Source organism: Lycorma delicatula, chromosome 13 (assembly GCF_047948215.1).
Source record: "Lycorma delicatula isolate Av1 chromosome 13, ASM4794821v1, whole genome shotgun sequence".
Taxonomy (NCBI): Eukaryota; Metazoa; Arthropoda; class Insecta; order Hemiptera; family Fulgoridae; genus Lycorma; species Lycorma delicatula.
The window spans coordinates 14,401,058-14,421,980 of NC_134467.1; the positions used below are offsets into that span (position 1 = coordinate 14,401,058).

A 20,923-nucleotide genomic window follows, 5' to 3' on the forward strand; every position below is an offset into this window, starting at 1 on the left:
AAATACTAGATTTGAATCATGACGTCATCCCGTTTTATATAAAATGTTTCTATATTCATAACTCCAAAATAAAACGACCCTGCTATCCCTAATTACCTTCATGGTGGTTTATAATTAAAGAAATTTTTGTGTTTAAATGTGTTTTGTTGATTTTGTGTGTGTGTGTGTGTGTGTGTGTGTGTGTGTTTTATCATAATATAAAGTAAAATAACAAATTATTTATCTTCGTAGCTCTTGACCCAAAATTTCTTAGGCTACTGAAATCACAGTTAATTTTTAATACTTTAATTAAATAATCATTGAAAAATACTTGAAAATCTAGGCCATTAATCAAAAGAAAATATCTTTATTTATCCAATTAAATAAAAAAATGTTCATGTGTGTGTGTGTGTGTGTATATATATAAACTACAGTCGACAAACCGCGCATTAACATTGCTTTCACACAGGCAATATTTATTTATTTTTTAATTGTGTAAATACCATCATACTTTATCATTTAAATAAATATTTTATTTAATAATAAAAAAATTAAACATTTTTATTATTTTTTTAATATATTATCGAAAGAAAAGTTGATTACAAAATTGTCATATTTTTCTGACATTGGTTATTTATTTGGAAAATAATGATAGTTGAAAAAAAGTAAAAATATCCATATTTTGTTACTTTATTCTACACCCACACCCTCATAATCACCTCCCAAGAATTTTTTTGGCTTTTCTACTTTATTATGTTGAACGGAAGAAATTTAAAAACAATCCATTGAAATGTAAAAAAAAATAAAAAGTTACCTAAAATCTCTTTCTTGGAGGGTGGGGGGATGAATTATGATGAAATTTTATAATATTAAAAATTTTAAATTAACTAAAAAAGATATGTTAAATTCAACAAACTGATATATTTAAATTTTGATCAGCTCCGCTACGTATTTTCTTGGGGGCACACACGCACCATTATGATTACAAGACGTAAAAAAAATACGGTGAGGAAAGTGGAAACATTTAGGGTGGGGGGGAAATTATTATTTTTTTTTTAATGTTAAGCTAAGCATTTACGCATATACTGAACTTACTATAAACTGGGGTTAAGTTTGTAAAAGTTTGAGAAAATTTATCTCAAAAAACTATACTCTACCTGGAATTATTGATCCCAAATTTTTACCATAAAATTACCACATATACACAAGTCTTTGTGCCAAATTTCATTAAAATCGGTTTACCTAATCAAATGTTATTAATCTTCAAACACGCCAACACACTTATGTACATAAGATCCCCACTTTTTTGGGTTTTTTTTTTGGTCCCTAGGTCATGAAATGTCAAGTCCTAGTAAAGCCAGTTATTTTTACACGGGTTTAAATACTAGATCGTGGATACCGGTGTTCTTTGGCGGTTGGATTTCAATTAACCACACATCTCAGGAATGGTTGAACTGAGAATGTACAAGACTACACTTCATTTACACTAATACATATCATCCTCATTCATCCTCTAAAGAATTATCTAAACGGTAGTTACCGGAGGCTAAATAGGAAAAAGAAAGAAAGGTCATGAAATGTCAAAAAATGCAAAGAACCATATATCACATTTTTTTACTTAATACCATTTCCTTCTTGCAGCATAGGTCTAGAACTCTAGAAATTCTAAATGCTTACGTTTTTTTATCCACATGTTTTTACGTTTTACGTTTTTACGTTTTTTTATAAGTTCCGGATTTATATCCATTGTCTGGAAAGAACCTGATGTACACTTTCAGATAGTTATTTAAATCATTTTAGATTTGTTTTATGTATATGTTGTTATGTCATAAAGGACTTAAATTTGTAGAATTGTCTTGTTTTGAACTTGTCCTTTGGATAGATCGCTATTCATACTTCCAGTTTATTTTCGGTGGACTTTGGCTAAATTCCTTTTCGATATAGATTAAAAACGTTTAAGTAACTTTGATTAGTGTATCCTTGAGAATTGCTTAGATAAGGGTGGGTCTATCTACAAATGTATTTTTGGGGGATTCTCATTTAAAATCCAGTGGCTTACAAAAATTTTAAGTATTTTTATCAGCTCAACTTCTAATACATTAAAATTTAATATCGTTCAAGTACATCTCCCAGTGAATCATCATAAATACGTTTATTCACCCGAAATTTACCAAACTTACGTAGGATGCCGGCCTTCGTGGTTGTATAGGTAGCGTCTAAGCATTTCGTGTGGAAGTCCCGGGTTCGAATCCCATTTAGGTTCTTTTTCATACGCTACTAATTTTCGCCGGGCTAATGAACACAGATGTTTCCCGCTCTTTTATAACACAAATAAGCTTATATGAGATAAAATATAAAAAAGATTAAAAATTTATTATAAAATAAATATGTTTTTATTTATTAATTTCAGAGCATTTGTATGTGCATTTGTCTGTGTTCCGTCCCCTTTAGCTTAGCACCGGAATGTACCGATCACTAGCGGAAATTCACGATTCCTTATTACATGTCTCGTGGTGGTATACTTGTGGCCGGCCTCAGCGGTGCGAGTGATAGCGTCTCGGACTTTCATGTGGAGGTCCCAGGTTCGAATCCCGGTCAAGCATGGCATTTTCACACACGCTACAAATCATTCATCTCATCCTCTGAAGTAATACCTAAGAGTGGTCCCGGAGGTTAAAAAAAAAAAAGACTTGTTATATTTCTATAATATATTTTGTTATTTATGTCATTATTTATCTTCATAAAAAGAAATTTGATGTGGACACCACATGACTTCCTTGTACGCCTATTAAATCATGTATACACTTTTTTTTTAAATGCAAAGTACATAAAATTTAATTTCATTAATAAGTTGTGATTTTTTTCATATTTTTTTTTAATTGTTATTATTGAATTACTATTCATTGTAAATTTGTTTTACAATCACAGGTTAATAGTTATTAATAAATCAATATATTTAAACTAAAAAAAATAAAAGTTAAAAAGAAAAAATGAAGTCTGATTATATTTCATTAATTAAACTTTTATTCGACTGTAATTCTGGAACCAATAAAAACGAGAAGCAACGTATGATATATCGTTGAAAAGCTCTCAAAGAGGGTTTATTACTGCAGTTAAGAAAAAGTCCAAAATCCACAAAAAAAATTGATTTTGGGCTTTTTTTTGATATTTTTGGTCAAGTTGATAGCAATCAAGTGGGGAGGTGCACAATTATATGTTACAACAGTCCTAAATCCAAAATTTTAACATCCTACGGCTAATTGGTTTTTAGTTATGCGACATACATACGTACGTACGTACAGATTTTACGCCGAAAATAGATTTAGAGAAGTTCGAAATAGATATTTCCGTTGAAATCTGAAAACCAAAATTTTTCGCGATTACAATACTTCTTTTTACTTCGTACAAGGAAGTATTATACCACCGGAATGCTATATTGTATGTTGAATGCTTTGTTGTCAAATTTATTAATAATATTACACGAATACAGTGTTGCCATATTGTATATATATATATATATATATATATATATATATATACACACACGAGTATATTATCATTATTTATTCAGTTTGATTCATTCACACCGAATGTCTACATGGCCCAATTAAAAAAATAAAATGTATGTATCTCCGGAATGTACCGATCACTAGCGGAAAATTCCGATTCAGTAGTATCAGTTTCTAGAGTTAAATTTCTAATTTAACTTTCGTTATATAAATTATCTTCATTAAAAAAAATATATATTTTTACACAAGAGGTAATCAATTTTGGACCCCTAATAATACCATTCCGAGATGCCGCCCGCCAGGAGGGCCTACATGCGGAGGGTGTGCCTAAGGCACGCCTTTGCAGTTAATATATAAATAAAGAAGTTTTAAATTATTTAAAATTATAATGACATAAAATCACAATAAAAATTCCAACAAATTACATTTTTTTTTTTTTTTTTATAGATGAATAACACAACGAGAAATTTTGTTGGGGTGTTTCTTCATCTTAAAAATAGAGAAACTGTTAGCGTACAAAGAGGAAGATGGATAATCGTAATAAAAAAGAAGTAATCCTGATTGGTATACAGTTGACCTACATTTTTATTGCTGTTATGTACAAAGAAGAAAAAATAAAGAAAAAAGTAAAGTACACAGAGAACATTGATAGTTCGAAGAATATAAGGTGAGATTATATATATATATATATATATATATATATATATACACAACAAACTATATGAAATAATAATAATAATAATACCTAATAGTATGACGTGTTAATGAGGCGGAAGAATTACGCAAGAAGTCATGAACAACAAGACTGTGCACTGCACAACACTTTATATATATATAATACAACAGAAATCTGTTTTTTTTTTCTTTCTTTCTTTTTTTTAATTTCATGTCTTATAACATTACACACGCGAATTCACGTACACACACATATAGAATAAAGAGAATCTTTCCTTCCTATTTTGTATTTTTAAGTCACTCATTCGATCAGTAAACTCTCTCTTCTTTTTTGTTTATAATCTCTTTATATTCATTCTATCTTTTTCTAATTCTTAACTAATAATAGTATAGTATTAAAGTAAGTAAAAGGTCATTCTTATAGTTAATTTTATGGTGGTGGTGGCGGTGTAATTCAGCGTTAAATTACAGTGTTGTAAAATATTATAATCAGTATAAAATTGAATATATTTTATCCATTTATAAATGGGGTGCTATGTTGCCAAATCTATTAATATACGAATGCAGTGTTGTCAAATTATTATTATTTTATATATATATATATATATACGAGTACGTTATCATTATTATACGGTTGGTCTAGTGGTGAACGCGTCTTCGGAAATCTGCTGATTTGGAAGTCGAGATTTCCAACGTTCAAATCCTTGTAAAATCAAATATTCTTATAAGGATTTGAATTCGTAGATACCGTTGTGCTTTGGTGATTGGGTTTCAATTAACTACACGTCTGAGAAATGATCGACCTGAGACTGTACAAGATTACACTTCGCTTACACTCACACATATCATCCTCTGAAGTAATACCACCTGATGGTGATTTTCGGAGGCTAAACAGGAAAAAAATGTCTATAAGGCTCAATTTAAAAAAAATAATAAGCTGCATTTGTAGATTTATGGCTAGTAAACATGTGTAATATAGCTTATTTAATTTAAGAGTTGCTGATAAGAAGCTATGGAAGGCAGTAAAAAAGTTTATTTTTTTCTAAATAAAATAAGGGATGATGATATATTGCGGGATTTAAAAATATATATAGAATGCGATTGATAAAGTAAAAAATTATAAAATTGCCTGGTATAGTAATTTGGAACGTTTACAAGAATTAGTTTGCCTTGATTACCAAATAAGATAACGATCACGTGGTCTAAGATATGTAGGTCGACCAAGGAGAAGATCATTTCCCGGAATAGGCAAAATTGCCTATATTCTGAAAAATAAATTTTCTAGACAGTAATAGATATATATATATATATTTAAAAATCGAAATAATGATCATTTTTATATAAACATTTCACTTATATTAGGAACTGATATAAACAAAAATCATTGAACCACAAAGTTTAGTTAATAAATTCTCCATTCATATTGTAGTATAGTACCAATCATCTATCCCCAGACCTTTTTGGTAGATTTCATAAAAAAGCAATCTATTGTAATAGATACCATGATTCGACTTCCGGAAAATTTCGACGTAGCTTCGCGTTTCACATCCCCCAGACTCCAAAACCACCGTCAGTTCGAAAGTTTATATATATAATATATCTTTCACTTTCTTATGGACACGATAACTTCCGTAATTTTGCGCAAATCACTTTCAAATCGATACATAAAATATAACGATTCAAAATCTCGGTCGAGTTCGTTAATGGGCAAAATCGGACCGTGGAGGTGGAAATGGGTTAGCTTTTTCGAAAAAACAATTTATCGCTATAACTTTCTTATTAAGTAAAATAGCAAATTCGTTTGAATAGGATACTAATAGATTAAATAGATTCGTAAGAATACTATTCTTTCGATAAGGGCTAAAAGTTATCTAACAAAAGTTTTTTGATATCATCAACCGTTACTCCAAGGGCCGGAAAAATTGGGTTTCAAAGACAAAAAATTATACCACCACCCCTAATAAGCACCGTATCCGATCGGGTTACAGTAGTCATTTAGTCCTCTGAACAGTTTTTACCTAAAACTTTTATCTGAAACAATTTTTGATATGCCCAACCTTTATGGTAAGTGATAACCAAAATGTTGCTGGATTGTAAGAAGATGTGGCTTGTCGTATGCTAAACGTATAAAACTTTTTTCACATGCAACCGTTGTAGTATCGAGTAAATTTGAAATTTTTTTAACTTTAAGGTGGAAATCTTTTATCCTCTGCTTAGCACCGGTGAAATCTACTTCCGCCTTCCGGCGTGCCGAAAGGGATTTTTTTTTTTTTGTTTAGCCTCCGGAAACACCGTAAGGTATTACTTCAGAGGATGATATGTATGAATATAAATGAAGTATAATCTTGTACAATTTCAGATCGACTACTCCTGAGATGTGTGCTTAATTTAAACCCAAAGAACACCGGTATTGACGATCAAGTCTTGAAATCCGTATAAAAGTAACTGCCTTTACTAGGATTTGAACCTTAGAACTCTCGAATTCGAAATTTTTTTATCAAAACATTTCTTTCTATTCGGGTGTACTGCGAACAAGTTTTGAAATTACTTTTGAAAAATATTAAATGTCATCATTTTGGTTATATCATTTTAGTTATCTTAGTTCAATGTTTTTCATCAGAATTTGTGTTTGTCAGTACCCTTCAGATAAGTCTATCGAAAAATTTCCGTTTCCATTTAAATTTTTTTATTATAAATATATATATAATATAAAAAATATTTAGCAAGATGTTACTAACCCAAAATTATATACATTTTTCTTTACGAAATGGTTTCATATTGAAAAGGCAAATTGTTTTTTTTTGGGGGGGGATAGTATCGTTTTGCTAAATTTCTTTGGAAGCAGGAGCGATATAAAATGCCGAATAGCACAAGCTAAACGAGCCTTCAGTAAGAAATATAATTTGTTTACATCAAAAATGAATTTAAATGTCAGGAAAAGATTTTTGAAAGTGTATGTTTGGAGTGTCGCTTTATATGGAAGTGAAACTTGGACGATCGGAGTATCTGAGAAGAAAAGATTAGAAGCTTTTGAAATGCGGTGCTATAGGTGAATGTTAAAAATCAGATGGGTGGATAAAGTGACAAATGAAGAGGTATTGCGGCAAATAGATGAAGAAAGTAGCATTTGGAAAAATATAGTTAAAAGAAGAGACAGACTTATAGGCCACATACTAAGGCATCCTGGAATAGTCGCTTTAATATTGGAAGGACAGGTAGAAGGGAAAAATTGTGTAGGCAGGCCACGTTTGGAGTATGTAAAACAAATTGTTGGGGATGTAGGATGTAGAGGGTATACTGAAATGAAACGACTAGCACTAGATAGGGAATCTTGGAGAGCTGCATCAAACCAGTCAAATGACTGAAGACAAAAAAAAAAAAAAAAAATTTTTTTATATATATAAACAAGTTATATAAAAATAATAATAATTAATCTATACAAGAGAATTTTCTAGCTTTCTAGTGTTTTATTTACAGTTTATTACGAATTAATTTTTATCTAAAGTTTTTTGCGTTGCATTTTAGTATAATCGTTTATTGACCTAATTTATATCGTTAATTATTACCGTTATGTATTATGCACATTTATTTCAATTTTTTCTTTCGTATCTTTTTAGGAATGATTATTCCTCTAATTTGTTATTTAATTTTTTTTTAACACCTTTTTTCTCCCTCAATTTTTTTGTATTTACTTTTCTTCTTTTCTGGTTTTTTATACATTTTTTTTTTTTTTAATTTCTTTTCCACTATTCAAATCATTATAAAAAATTTAAAAAAATGAATAATATTGGAAACTAATCCAAGATCCTACATTATAGTTGATTTTTTATTAAAATTATATCATAATATATTTCTAAATACTAAAGATATAAGAAATCATATAATTTTTGAAGGAAAAATTCTATTTTTTCTGGAATTTCTATTGGAGCATCATAATAAATAAATTTTAATTTAAAATTAATTTTTAAATCGTATCTATTAATTTTATTTAAAACATACGAGGTGCGACAATAAAGTAATGAGACTGATGTGAAAAAAAAATGTTCCTTACCGTTTTAGTCATGTTTAGTGTTTTCTCCTTCAAAGCAGTTCCCCTCTGATTTCACACACTTATTCCAGCGCTTCTGCCATTGACGGTAACATTTCTGGAACTCATCTTCTGTAATATCCTCCAAGACCATCGTCACAGCTTTTTGGACATCTTGTGTTGTTTGAAAACGGTGTCCCTTGACCGCCATTTTGACTCTTGGAAATAGAAAAAAGTCGCACGGAGCGATATCTGGTGGCTGGGGTAGTACTGAAATTTGTTTTGAAGTGAAAAATCGCTGTACTGACAGAACAGTATGGGATGGCGTATTATGGTGATGCAGAATCCAATTATCAGCGATGTTGGCACGGACACGAAGAACTCGTTTACGAAGTCTTTCTAAAATTTCTTTGTAGAAATATCGGTTAACTGTTTGTCCAGGAGGCACCCGCTCTTTATGAACATTTCCCTTGGAATCGAAGAAGCACACAAGCGTGCGTTTCACTTTTGACTTTGACATGCGAGCTTTTTTTGGTCCGGGTGATCCCTTTGAGCACCGTTGCGAACTTTGGCGTTTTGTCTCTGGATCGTATTGAAAAAACCAACCTTCATCATCAGCGATAACACGGCTCAACAAATCTGGATTGATTTCCGTTTGCTCTAACAGATCGGTTGCCACATTTTTCCGTGTTTCTCGCTGTTGTGTGAGATTTTTGGGGGCCATTTTTGCACAAATCTTTCTCGTTCCAAGATCTTCAGTTAATATTAGACGAACCGTTTCTCGATCGATGTTGAGTTCTTGTGCGATCATTTTCACGGATAATCTTCGATCAGATCGTACGATTTCACGCACCCTGGTCAAGTCGACATCTGTCCGTGAGGTTGACGGTCGTCCACTGCGGTCTTCATCTTCAACATTCGTTCTGCCTTCACTAAAAATTTTATGCCGACGAAAAACTTTAGCTCTTCACATAATCTCCTCTCCAATATCCTTCTGAAGCTTACCGTAAGTTGTCGTCGCGTTTTCACCCGATTTAACGCAAAAAGAAATGGCATACCGTTGCGCAATATTTTGTTGTTGCATTTCTGTGACGAGAGACCTCGTATATGTTATTTGTCTTTGGTTTTTTATTTTAATATTAACTACAATAAGTCATTCCCAAAAATTTTTAGTGATTTGATTTGTATTATCATCCGCCATTAGATAGGTCCCTTGTACAATGTATATTTCTATCCTCATTTATTATCAGTACATAAAATCTTGATAACGTCTATTTCGTTGTAAATCAAGGATAATAATATTAATTTTGCAGTTTCTACTGATCCTTTTAGAATTGTTTAAATTAATCCTTCTCCTTTCATGATATATCCGATCCAGTTCATTTTTCCAATTCAGAATTTTATAATTGAGCATCTATAATTAATTTGGATATGTATTCCTCGATCGGACCTCGCTTCGCTCGCAATTACCGACTAGAATAATACTGATAAATAACAAAGTATTGTGGTTTTATAGAAACCTGAAAAATAAATGATTGCAATCGGCAAAAACTTCTTATGGACAATGGCATTACTATGGAAAAAACAAATTAGCGAGGTTTTGATTTTTCATTTGCTTTTTTGGTGGTGAGTTTTGATGGTGCCACTCCTTGCTCTGGCGTTTTTTTCTGGGTCGTACTCAAATATCCAAGATTCATTACCACTAATAACACTTTTTAGAAAAGTGAGTAGTAATTATGATAACTAAAGTAGACACGCCTTTTACTAGGAAAACTTTAATAAATATCTTTAATTGACATCTTAATCCCTAATGGGATTAGGGCCTCGATTAATAGCTTAAAACCTTCTGTGGGATAACACGAATGTATCCTCCAAATTTGAAAGCAATCGGTCAGTTGATTCTCGCTTGATGCAAGAAGAAACAGACAATATTCGCCTTTATATATAGAAATAGAAGAACGGTTTTATATTTAAATTGTTAATAAATTTGAAAATAAAATACACAAAAAAAATGTTTCCCTAAAAATTTATAAAATGCCTCGGGTATTTCGATTGTTAAACTATCATCATCAGTAGATAATAAGGAACTTTTTTTTTTGTATACTTACAAAAGATTTAATAAGGAATATATGAGGTCTGTAAATAAAGTCACGAGACAGGTTCAGAAAAACATTTTATTCACAATCCAATTATAACTTCGAAATAGTTCCCTTGGGAAGCCACAGAATCCTTCTAACGATTTTCCCACTCTTCATAACAGTGTTGGATCTCAGAAACCGGAATATCCTTCAGATGATCGGATACATTTTTGTAATGTTTTCTACTGTTCCAAAATAGTATCCTTTGAGATCCTTTTTAAAGTTGGGAACAGGAAAACGTCACAGGGACTCAAATCAGGTGAATAAGGTGATTGAGGAAATACAGGAATATTTTTCTTTGCCAAAAACTCATTAATTGAGAGTGCAGTGTGACAAGATGCACTTTCATGACAAAGCATCCAGTTGTTTTTGATGGCTGGTCTCACACGGGTAACTCTTTTCCACAGTCTTTCAAGAATTTCTCGGTAAACATAATGATTTATAGTCGATCCTACGGGCAAAAACTCCTTATGGACAATGCCGTTGCTACTGAAGAAACAAATTAGCGCGGTTATGATTTTTGATTTGCTCATTTTTGGGACGTGGTGAATTTGAAGTGTGCCACACTTCTCACCTCTGGAGTTTTGTTTCTGAGGCGTATTCAGATATCCAAGATTCGTCACCGGTAATAATATTTTTTATAAAATCAGGATCTGATTTTTCAATTTACCCTAGAAGAATGAGCACACAAAACTTGATTTCACAACGTTGCTCATAATTAATATCACTCATTTTTGTAACGCACAACAAAAACTCGTTTCACGAAAAGTTTGTTTACGTCTCACGCGGCAACAATAGGCTAAAAATATTAATACCTAATATAAATCAGCTGTTCATATAACCATGTTTACTAGTAACTTTACAGTGTTGCCACTTTGGTTGCCAAAAAAAAAACTAGTCTCATTGCTTTATTTACAGTTATATTACAATACTTTTAATTTTTTTTTTGTGGAAATTTTTGATTATAAGCTTATTAAACGGTTATGCCTCCTTGAAATTTATTAGTGGGTGGATGTATTTTTTTTATTAGTTCTGATTCTAACTGAATCTATCTTTTTTCAAATCAAATTCTTTTAAATTTCTATAGTTTAGATTGTTTTTTTTTGTTTTTTTAACGAAATCAAACTTTCAATTCTGATAACCTAAAATAGCAGCAGTTGTTTCCAATTTTTAATCCTGTTATAAAAACATTAGAAATACGTCTTTTATAATATTTTAGTTTACTTGTCGATTGATACTTATTTTTATTTTAATATCTAATATTATTTTTTTCAGTAGCTATCTCACTGAATTTTGGCAGCGATCCCTGAACAGCACTCCACATCTACTAAGATTAGTCATTGTTTTATTATTAGAATTGCTCTGAATGCATCTACCGTAGCTTTATAAATTCTGTTTCTGGAGATCAGTATTTCTACTTGTTTAATTTTATGATGACGTCATTTGTAATGAATAGTAACGAACGCCGTACATTATAATATATTATTTTGTCCATTGGTTATTTTAGCATCGAACACGCAGACGATTTCTACTTATAGGAACGCGTTGCCATAGCAACAGCACCCCGCCTACAAGTAACGCAACCAATCAACGTACAAATCAACAATCTGTTACTATGATCCTAGTTTTAATATGGTGTTAAGAGCCGAATTGTTGTTTTTTTTTTAAATTTATATAAAAAGAAGCTAAAATTAACAAATTATTCACGTTGTGTATATATATATATATATATATATATATATATACATTTTGATAAGCATAGCCCAATATGAGTGTGTGTAAGTGGAAATTATAATTATATAGATAAGATATATATACTTATTTACTTATATTTATTTTCAATGAACGAACAGTTATTGAATTCGACATGTATGTATTTCACAACTTTTTGTCTCGGATTTTAATTCTGGATTCGTATTAAGCGTTGTTACAGAATTACAAAAATACGAATGGCCGCGATCGGCCCGTCAAATGTACGTTAAAACGGCCGCCAAAATTAAAATTTTGTAATAATCATTACGAAATAACTGCGTAAGCTATCAAATTGATTCAAACGCATTAACGTAAGGTTTAATAAAACGCATAAAATATATAAATACCAGTTTTTTAAATCGAGTGTAAGACCATCAACATGGTGGAAAAAATACCTTTTTAATAACTGGGAAATAAGTCATAAAACTGTACAATATTATATAATACATTTTTTTTTCTTTTTTCTTAAATAAAAAATCTATTTTTAAAAGTTTTGATTTATTTTTTACTGGCTGCATTTACGAGGCTCGACTGATAAATTTTGCACACTAGCGTGCTACACGGAGACAAAAGAGACTATCGAGTTAGGCGTGGCAGCACATGATAGCTAAAATCCCCCTCTACAAAATTGCGATAATGCGTTGAAATCCGTTTACCGGTTTGTTTTCAGTAGCAGGTAAAATGGAGTCGAGTACGACCAATATGTCAACACGGTTAAAACAGCGCGCTGTGATCGAATTTTTAACAGCAGAAAGTGTGAATACTAGGAATATTTTTAATCGTTTAAAAGAAATTTATGGAAATTAAACTGTTGACAGTTGTGCTGTAAATAGTTGGGCGTTAATATTTCGCGAATATGAAACTGGTAAATCATCAATTGAGGACGCACATCCCAGCGGAAGACCAGTTTCCGTTTGGACGATTTGTTTCAAAGTGACGGGCGAATCACCCAGAAACGCATCGTTATTCAGTTAGGCATATCTAAAGAACGAGTAGGCCATATTATCGAGCATTTGGGAAACCGTCAAATCTGTGCACGATGGGTACCGCTGAAACTCTCTGATGGCTCTCCGCAAGCTGAAATTTGAGCCTATTTCGCATCCGCGTTACTCGCCGGATTTGGCTCCGTGCGACTTCCACTTCTTTCCTCATCTCAAGAGGGATCTCTGAGATAATCATTCAGACGACGACGATAAGGTGAAGGAACCTGTACCCACTTGGATCCGACACAGACCGCCAGAATTTTTCAGCGACGGAATGAAAAAACTTGTCACACGTTGGGAAAAGTGTATCAGTGTAAACGGGAATTATATTGAGAATAAATACTGCATTTTGTAGTTAAGCTATTTTATTTCTATTCAATCCCGTGCTACGCATATATGTGAACAATTTATCAGCCGAGCTTCGTACATTAATTTTTTCAGAATTAAATTCTCTACAGATTTTATCGCTAAATCTTCCGCATTTATTAATCATTTAACAAAGCTATTGTACTATATACCTAAAAAAAAACTTGTTTTTCGATACTTAATTTTGTTTTTTACGTCGGATATCTTAAAATTTACATGAAACTTTGAGAAATGTAAAAAAAAACTCATACCCCATTTTTTTATCAAAGATTTTTCTTTTTCCATCAAAGCTGTGAGATGTATGATGCCAGAAAAGTAATAAAAATTAAAATTGAACAAGGTCGTCTAGTGCTCAGTGAAATTATTAACAATAAGCGAAATAGTCGTTTGTCATTTTATGCGGTTACATAAAGGAAATTGTAATTTTAGACATAAAATTTAATTACAAGATATATATGATGATGGTTGATTATATTATAGCAATTAATGATTTTAATTAATGAACTGAATAAACCAATAAAATTTTACTGTCTATTTCCTTTGGTTTCTCTCCCACCCTGTAAACCTTTTGCGCAAATATATATATATATATATATATATATATATACGTTTGATTATTTCATATCATCTAATTTAATTTGTAATGATAAATAATTAACTAAACGATAATTACTTTGATTAGTGACAAATATTTGATAAAAAAAAAATTGTTATAATCTTCTTGATGATGATGATGATGTATAAGAATAGTTAATGATAATTGTGTAGTTGACAGTAAAATGATTTTGTGTTGTAAGTTGTTGATAAAACGTTGCCTGTATGTACATAAGTATAATAAATTTTACATTGATAAATAAAATGTGTATGTGTATGTGTGTGTGTGTGTGTGTGTATATATATATATATATATAGAGAGAGAGAGAGAGAGAGAGAGATCGTTAAAATGAAAGGGGAGGTATTTATCATTCCTTATCAAATGTTTTTTTATAATGCAAGTCCAAAAACTAACTATTAAAATCAAGGTCTATTATTATAATAATAGTAAAAATAATAATAATAATGTATGTAATATCATATAATTAGCCAAATAAATTACCCGACATTCCAAAGTATAATTATCAAATCTTATCTCGTATCTTTATAAGGTAAACCCTTTTAACATCGGAAAATTTTTCTTTTTACAAAAACTTCGAAATAATTTACGAATAAATACTAATTAGTTACGTTATTTCTTATTAAAATTAACAGAAATTATAAATTATTTTTATTTTCCTGGTATCAAACTTCTACGCTTTGCTAAAAGAAAGTATTGTAGTCAAACAAATTGAGTATTTTTTTTTGTATTTCTGGACGTTTCATGATCCAGGGACACCAAAAAATATAAAAAAATTGGAGGGGTATTTATTTTATTATTTAATAAAATAAATTTAAATTAAAAAAAAGGAGATGAAGTCGGATTTGAATCGATGTGTTTCCCCTTGTAAAATCAAAATATTTCATTATTAAATTTTTATTTGGCTTTGGAATCGATAAAAATAAGTACAATTATGATATATCGTTGAAAAGCTCTAGACGAGAGCTTACTACAGTCAAAATAAATTTAAAAAAAAAAACTGATTTTGGGCTTTTTTGGACACTTTTGGTCCAGTCGATTGCAATGAAAAGGAGAGGTGCATAACTAGATGGTACAATAGTCCTAAATCCAAAATTTCAACATCCTACGGCTAATCTTTTTTGAGTTATGCTAGATACGTACATACACACGTACGTACAGATATCACGCCGAAACTAGTCAAAATGGATTCAGGGATGATCAAAATGGATATTTCTGTTGAAATCTGAAAACCGAAATTTTTCGCGATTAAAATATTTCCTTTACTTTGTATAAGGAAGTAAAAAGAATCCTTTTATGAAAATTATAACATTTAATGATATTATTTTGTGCTATTACTACAAATATCAACAAATTACTCATAAAACATATTTTTCTCTATAAAAAAATTAAAAAAATTAAATTTATCATTTTATACTACTATATTTCCCACTGTTTATTACGGTAGTTAAGAGTATAAAATAGGTACTATGTAGAAAGCAACTATGCTCTTATACAGATAATCCCTGTGAATTATCATCTGATATATAACAAATATACGAATAGACGGAATACCTGTAGAATTACTGCGCAGTGCAGATGAAGAAGCGATTGATAAATTATACAAACTGGTGTGCAATATTTATGAAAAAGGGGAATTTCCGTCAGACTTAAAAAAAAAGTGTTATAGTCATGATACCAAAGAAAGCTGGGGCAGATAAATGTGAAGAATACAAAACAATTAGTTTAACTAGTCACGCATAAAAAATCTTTACTAGAATTCTCTACAGAAGAATAGAGAGGAGAGTGGATGAGGTGTTAGGAGAATACCAATTTGGTTTCAGGAAAAGTATAGGGACAAGGGAAGCAATTTTAGGCCTCACATTAATAGTAGAAGGAAGATTAAAGAAAAACAAACCGACATACTTGGCTTTTATAAACCAAGAAAAGGCGCATTCGATAGCGTAGACTGGAATAAAATGTTCAGTATTTAAAAAAAATTAGGGTTCCAATACAGAGATAGTAGAATGATTGCTAACATTTACAGGAAACAAACAGCAACAGTAATAGTTGAAGAACATAAGAAAGAAGGCGTAATAAGAAAGGGAGTCCGACAAAGAAGTTCCCTATCTCCGTTACTTTTTAATCTTTACATGGAACTAGCAGGTAATGATGTTAAAGAACAATTTAGATTCGGAGTAACAGTAAAAGGTAAAAAGATAAAGATGCTACGATTTGCTGATGATATACTAATTCTAGCCGAGAGTAAAAAGGATTTAGAAGAAACAATGAACGGCATGGATGAAGTCCTACGCAAGAAATACCGCATGAAAATAAACAAGAACAAAACGAAAGTAATGAAATGCGGTAGAAATAACGAAGATGGACCACTGAATGTGAAAATAGGAGGAAGAAAGATTACAGAGGTAGAAGAATTTTGTTATTTGGGAAGTAGAATTACTAAAGATGGACGAAGCAGGAGCGATATAAAATGCCGAATAGCACAAGCGAAACGAGCCTTCAGTAAGAAATATAATTTGTTTACATCAAAAATTAATTTAAATGTCAGGAAAAGATTTTTGAAAGTGTATGTTTGGAGTGTCGCTTTATATGGAAGTGAAACTTGAACGATCAGAGTAACTGAGAAGAAAAGATTAGAAGCATTTGAAATGCGGTGCTATAGGAAAATGTTAAAAACCAGACGGGTGGATAAAGTGACAAATTAAGAGGTGTTGCGGCAAATAGATGAAGAAAGAAGCATTTGGAAAAATATAGTTAAAAGAAGAGACAGACTTATAGGCCACACACTAAGGCATCCTGGAATAGTCGCTTTAATATTGGAAGGACAGGTAGAAGGGAAAAATTGTGTAGGCAGGCCACGTTTGGAATATGTAAAACAAATTGTTAGGGATGTAAGATGTAGGCGGTATACCGAAATGAAATGACTAGCACTAGATAGGGAATCTTGGAGAGCTGCATCAAACCAGTCAAATGACTGAAGACAAAAAATAATATTGCAAAATATTTGTTTATTTTATTTAAATTTTATTTAAAAATCAATTTCATTTTTATTTAAAATGATAAATATTTAATAGAAAAAGTTCTATAATAATTTTAGTTTGAAAGTTTTATATCGTAGATTTAGCGAGCGATCTTATAAGATAAATCAATGTTACCAACATAACAAATTATATTTATCGTATTTTTTTTTTTAAATTCCATTCTTAACTGTCGAAATACTATATAACACGGAAGTATTATTATCCCTTCGTCACCTAACAAATCTTTCTTTTTTCTTTTAAACTAATTCTGTTCACCTACCCACCTACATTTATTCTTTCTTTGTAATTGGTTTACTAGTAATGTAATACAATATAATGAGTAATTTAGAAAGGTGTTTATTTATTTTATATATATATATATATATATATGTTAGTATCAATCATTTTAATGATTTGTAAAGGAATGTACTAATTTTACTAACTGCTAAATGATGTACAATAAACCTTGATATTACACTTCACAGTGTTTTCAATTTATATTTGCTAGTTCTGTTTTACGTTAAATTAACACGCGTCAGTAATTCTCTTTTATTTATTCTGTTTTCTTTTCTTTGTTGACTAGAAACGTTATGTTTTATTAAACAGTAAACAGCTGTGTAATATGTAATCTTTCTACAAACATGACTTTAACAATTCATAAGTAGTTATCTTCCCGTTTTAACTTAAATTAATCGCTATGAAATTTGAACCGATTCGTATAACAACTTTATTATATAGAGGAAAGGTTTTTACCTTCCCCTTACCCTCTCTACTTCTACTCAGTCGCTCTATATTTCTCTATTAACTTAATTACAATGTAATGATTCAACGTCGTTAAAATATTAATAGATAATACAGAGTGTTCCAGAAGTTATTCGCCGAATTTCAGAACACCAAAATGAGAAAAAAAAATTTCATATCGACAAAAGTCCTATTTTGTTTTGTTTTCCTTCTAAACGCTATTTTGTGATTTTCAACAGAAAAAAAATTATTTCTCAGGAACGGGTAAACAAGCTTTAATTAAATTTTGAATATCTAAGAGTATCGTCTTATTTTTAAAAAAATAAAAAATTTTGGAAACGTTACCTTCACAAATGTCAAACGGTGGCCATCTCAATTTTTTAATCTTTGAAATAATTTGTGCGATCATTACGCGCCAACAGAGATATTTAGTGACGTTCGGTTGGCAGCATTGAGTTTCACATCGACTCCTCTATAACCACATGTTTTTGGTTTGTTCATATCTCGTGTTATTGTTATTTGAGTGCAACGTGTTTAAGTTAGTAGCGATTTTTGTAATGTCAAATTTTCGGAAGCGACGATACAACATAAAATTTTACGTGAAATCGGGGAAGACGTTTATAAGCTGACGGATATGATGCTCGCTCCCTCCACACTGTCATTGTTTTTGTAAAACGCTTTGATAGCAAATGCACGTTGCGCACCACTTCAAGGATCCATGACAACTAAATAGCAGGTTAGATTAGAGAGGCTGGCGCCACTTATTAAATGGTACCAATCGCCCACGGCTATCGACACAACTTTCAAAATTTCCCGTTTCTTTGAATCGTCCTGTAGATTACCCTTCACCAGGAAGGACTTCCACTTCAACTGATGACACCCGCGTTCACAAAATCAACGATCAGGTGCTTGCAAATCGTCGATTGATTGTCAGAGAACTTGCAGAAGAGGCTAGCATCTCAACAGGATCATGCAGTGATATTTTGACTGAAAAATTGAACGTGCATCGAGTCGCAGCAAAGTTTGTTCCTCGTAGGATGACCGAATAGTAGAAAGAACATCGAATCGGTGTTTCTCGGCAACTTCTTGAGCAAACCGTTGACGATGAAACGTTCGTGCAAAAGATCATTACGGGAGACGAAAGTTGGGTTTACGGTTACGACATCGAGCAAAAAGTTCAATCTTGAAAAAAAAATCGCATATTACAAAAATTGTTAATAAAACTTCAAGACGTTGCACTCAAATAACAATAACACGAAAAATAAACGAGATATCAACAAACCAAAAATATGCGGTTACAGAGGAAGTTATGTGGAACACAATGCTGCCAATCGCACGTCACTAAATGTCTCTGTTTGCGCGTAATTTAAAATGTTCGGTTATTTTCTGAACACACGTCGTAGGATTCGAATGAATTCAGATAGATTTAACTAAAAACTTTTTAATAAAATTTGGAAATCTAAAACTTCGTTCCTCGTTCATCAAACAAATAAAGAAAAAACTTAAAGTAAACATTGAAATTGTGAAGATAAAAAAAAAAAATGTTGAGTAAAATCGCAGAATTTTTTGCGATTGGAAGAAAGAAAAGAGAGCGTATATGCTGGACAGAAGAACGAAAAACACAGCGTAATGAAGTAATTGTGAAGAAGAAAGAGAAAAAATCAGAACAGGAGGAATTAAACTGATATTTGTGTGGTCTTATACAGGCCTGTTCGAAAAAAATCTAACGTAGACATTATATGACTTCCTTTTACGCGTATTAAATTACATATACCCATTTTGTTTTTTAATGAAAAGTATGTAAAAGTACACATTTTTTATTGTTATTGAATTATTATTTATTGTAATTTTTTTTAACAATCAGAGAGGTTAATTATTATTAATAAATCAAAATATTTAAATTAAAAAAAAGAGATGAAGTCGAATATAAACCGATGTGCCTTCTCCTTGTAAGACCCAAATATTTCTTTAATTAAAATTTTATTTGGGTATAATTCTGGAACCGATGAAAATAAGTACTTATATATATTGAAAAGCTCTCAATGAGGGTTTATTACTGCAATTAAAAAAAGTCCAAAATTCAATTTTTTTGGAATTTTAGATTTTTTTGACACTTTTGTTCAAGTCGATTGCAATCAAAAGAGAAGATGCGCAACTAGATATTAAAATAATCCTAAATCCAAAATTTTAACATCCTACGGGTAATCGTTTTTGAGTTATGTGAGATACGTATGTAACCCACCGGGTTGGTCTAATGGTGAACGCGTCTTCCCAAATCAGCTGATTTGGAAGTCGAGAGTTCCAGCGTTCAAGTTCTAGTAAAGTCAGTTATTTTTACATGGATTTGAATACTAGATCGTGGATACCGGTGTTCTTTGGTGGTTAGGTTTCAATTAACCACACATCTCAGGAATAGTCGAACTGAGAATGTACAAGACTACACTTCATTTACATTCATAAATATCATCCTCTGAAGTATTATCTAAAAGGTAATTACCGGAGGCTTAACAGGAAAAAGAAAGAGATACGTTCGTACAGATCACCTAGATTCTAGTCAAAATGGATATTTCCGTTGAAATATGAAAACCGAATTTCACGATCAGAATACTTCCTTTACTTCGTACAAGTAAGTAAAAAACATTGAGATTTTTTTTAGTTTTTTTTTTACATAATAATAAATAAACAAATAAATAAAATTTTATAGATAATCAAATAAGGAATTTAAAATCGTAATCTGTAGTTGCAATGTTATTTATTTGTTTACTGTTTTTTTTTTAAAAAAAAAAGAAAAAAATTTATCTCTTTAATAATGATCAATCTAATGTTAGTTAGCTAGTTAATTAGATCATTTCTATAAATTTATTATTACTGCTGATTAATATTATTGGAATTTGTAAAAAGTGTAATAAATTTTAATTATTATTTTTATTGTTAATGAAGCGTAGTAAAATATATTGTATGATAAATAAAAAACGTAATTAGATTTATTTAAATATTTATCGTTATATGCGTGATTATTATTATTGTTTGAGTTTAATTTCATCATATTTTGAATTTTTATCTTTTGATATAAAGGTACAACGCAATTATATTAGTAAAACAAAAAGGGTTAATTAAAAT

At 30.8% G+C, this 20,923-nt stretch overlaps 1 protein-coding gene across 1 annotated transcript in view; it reads right to left on the reverse strand.

The window, feature by feature from the left end:
* The window catches only part of LOC142333940 (uncharacterized), a 225,713-nt gene that overhangs the window by 96,571 nt on the left and 108,219 nt on the right, over positions 1-20,923 (reverse strand). The window lies entirely within an intron of this gene.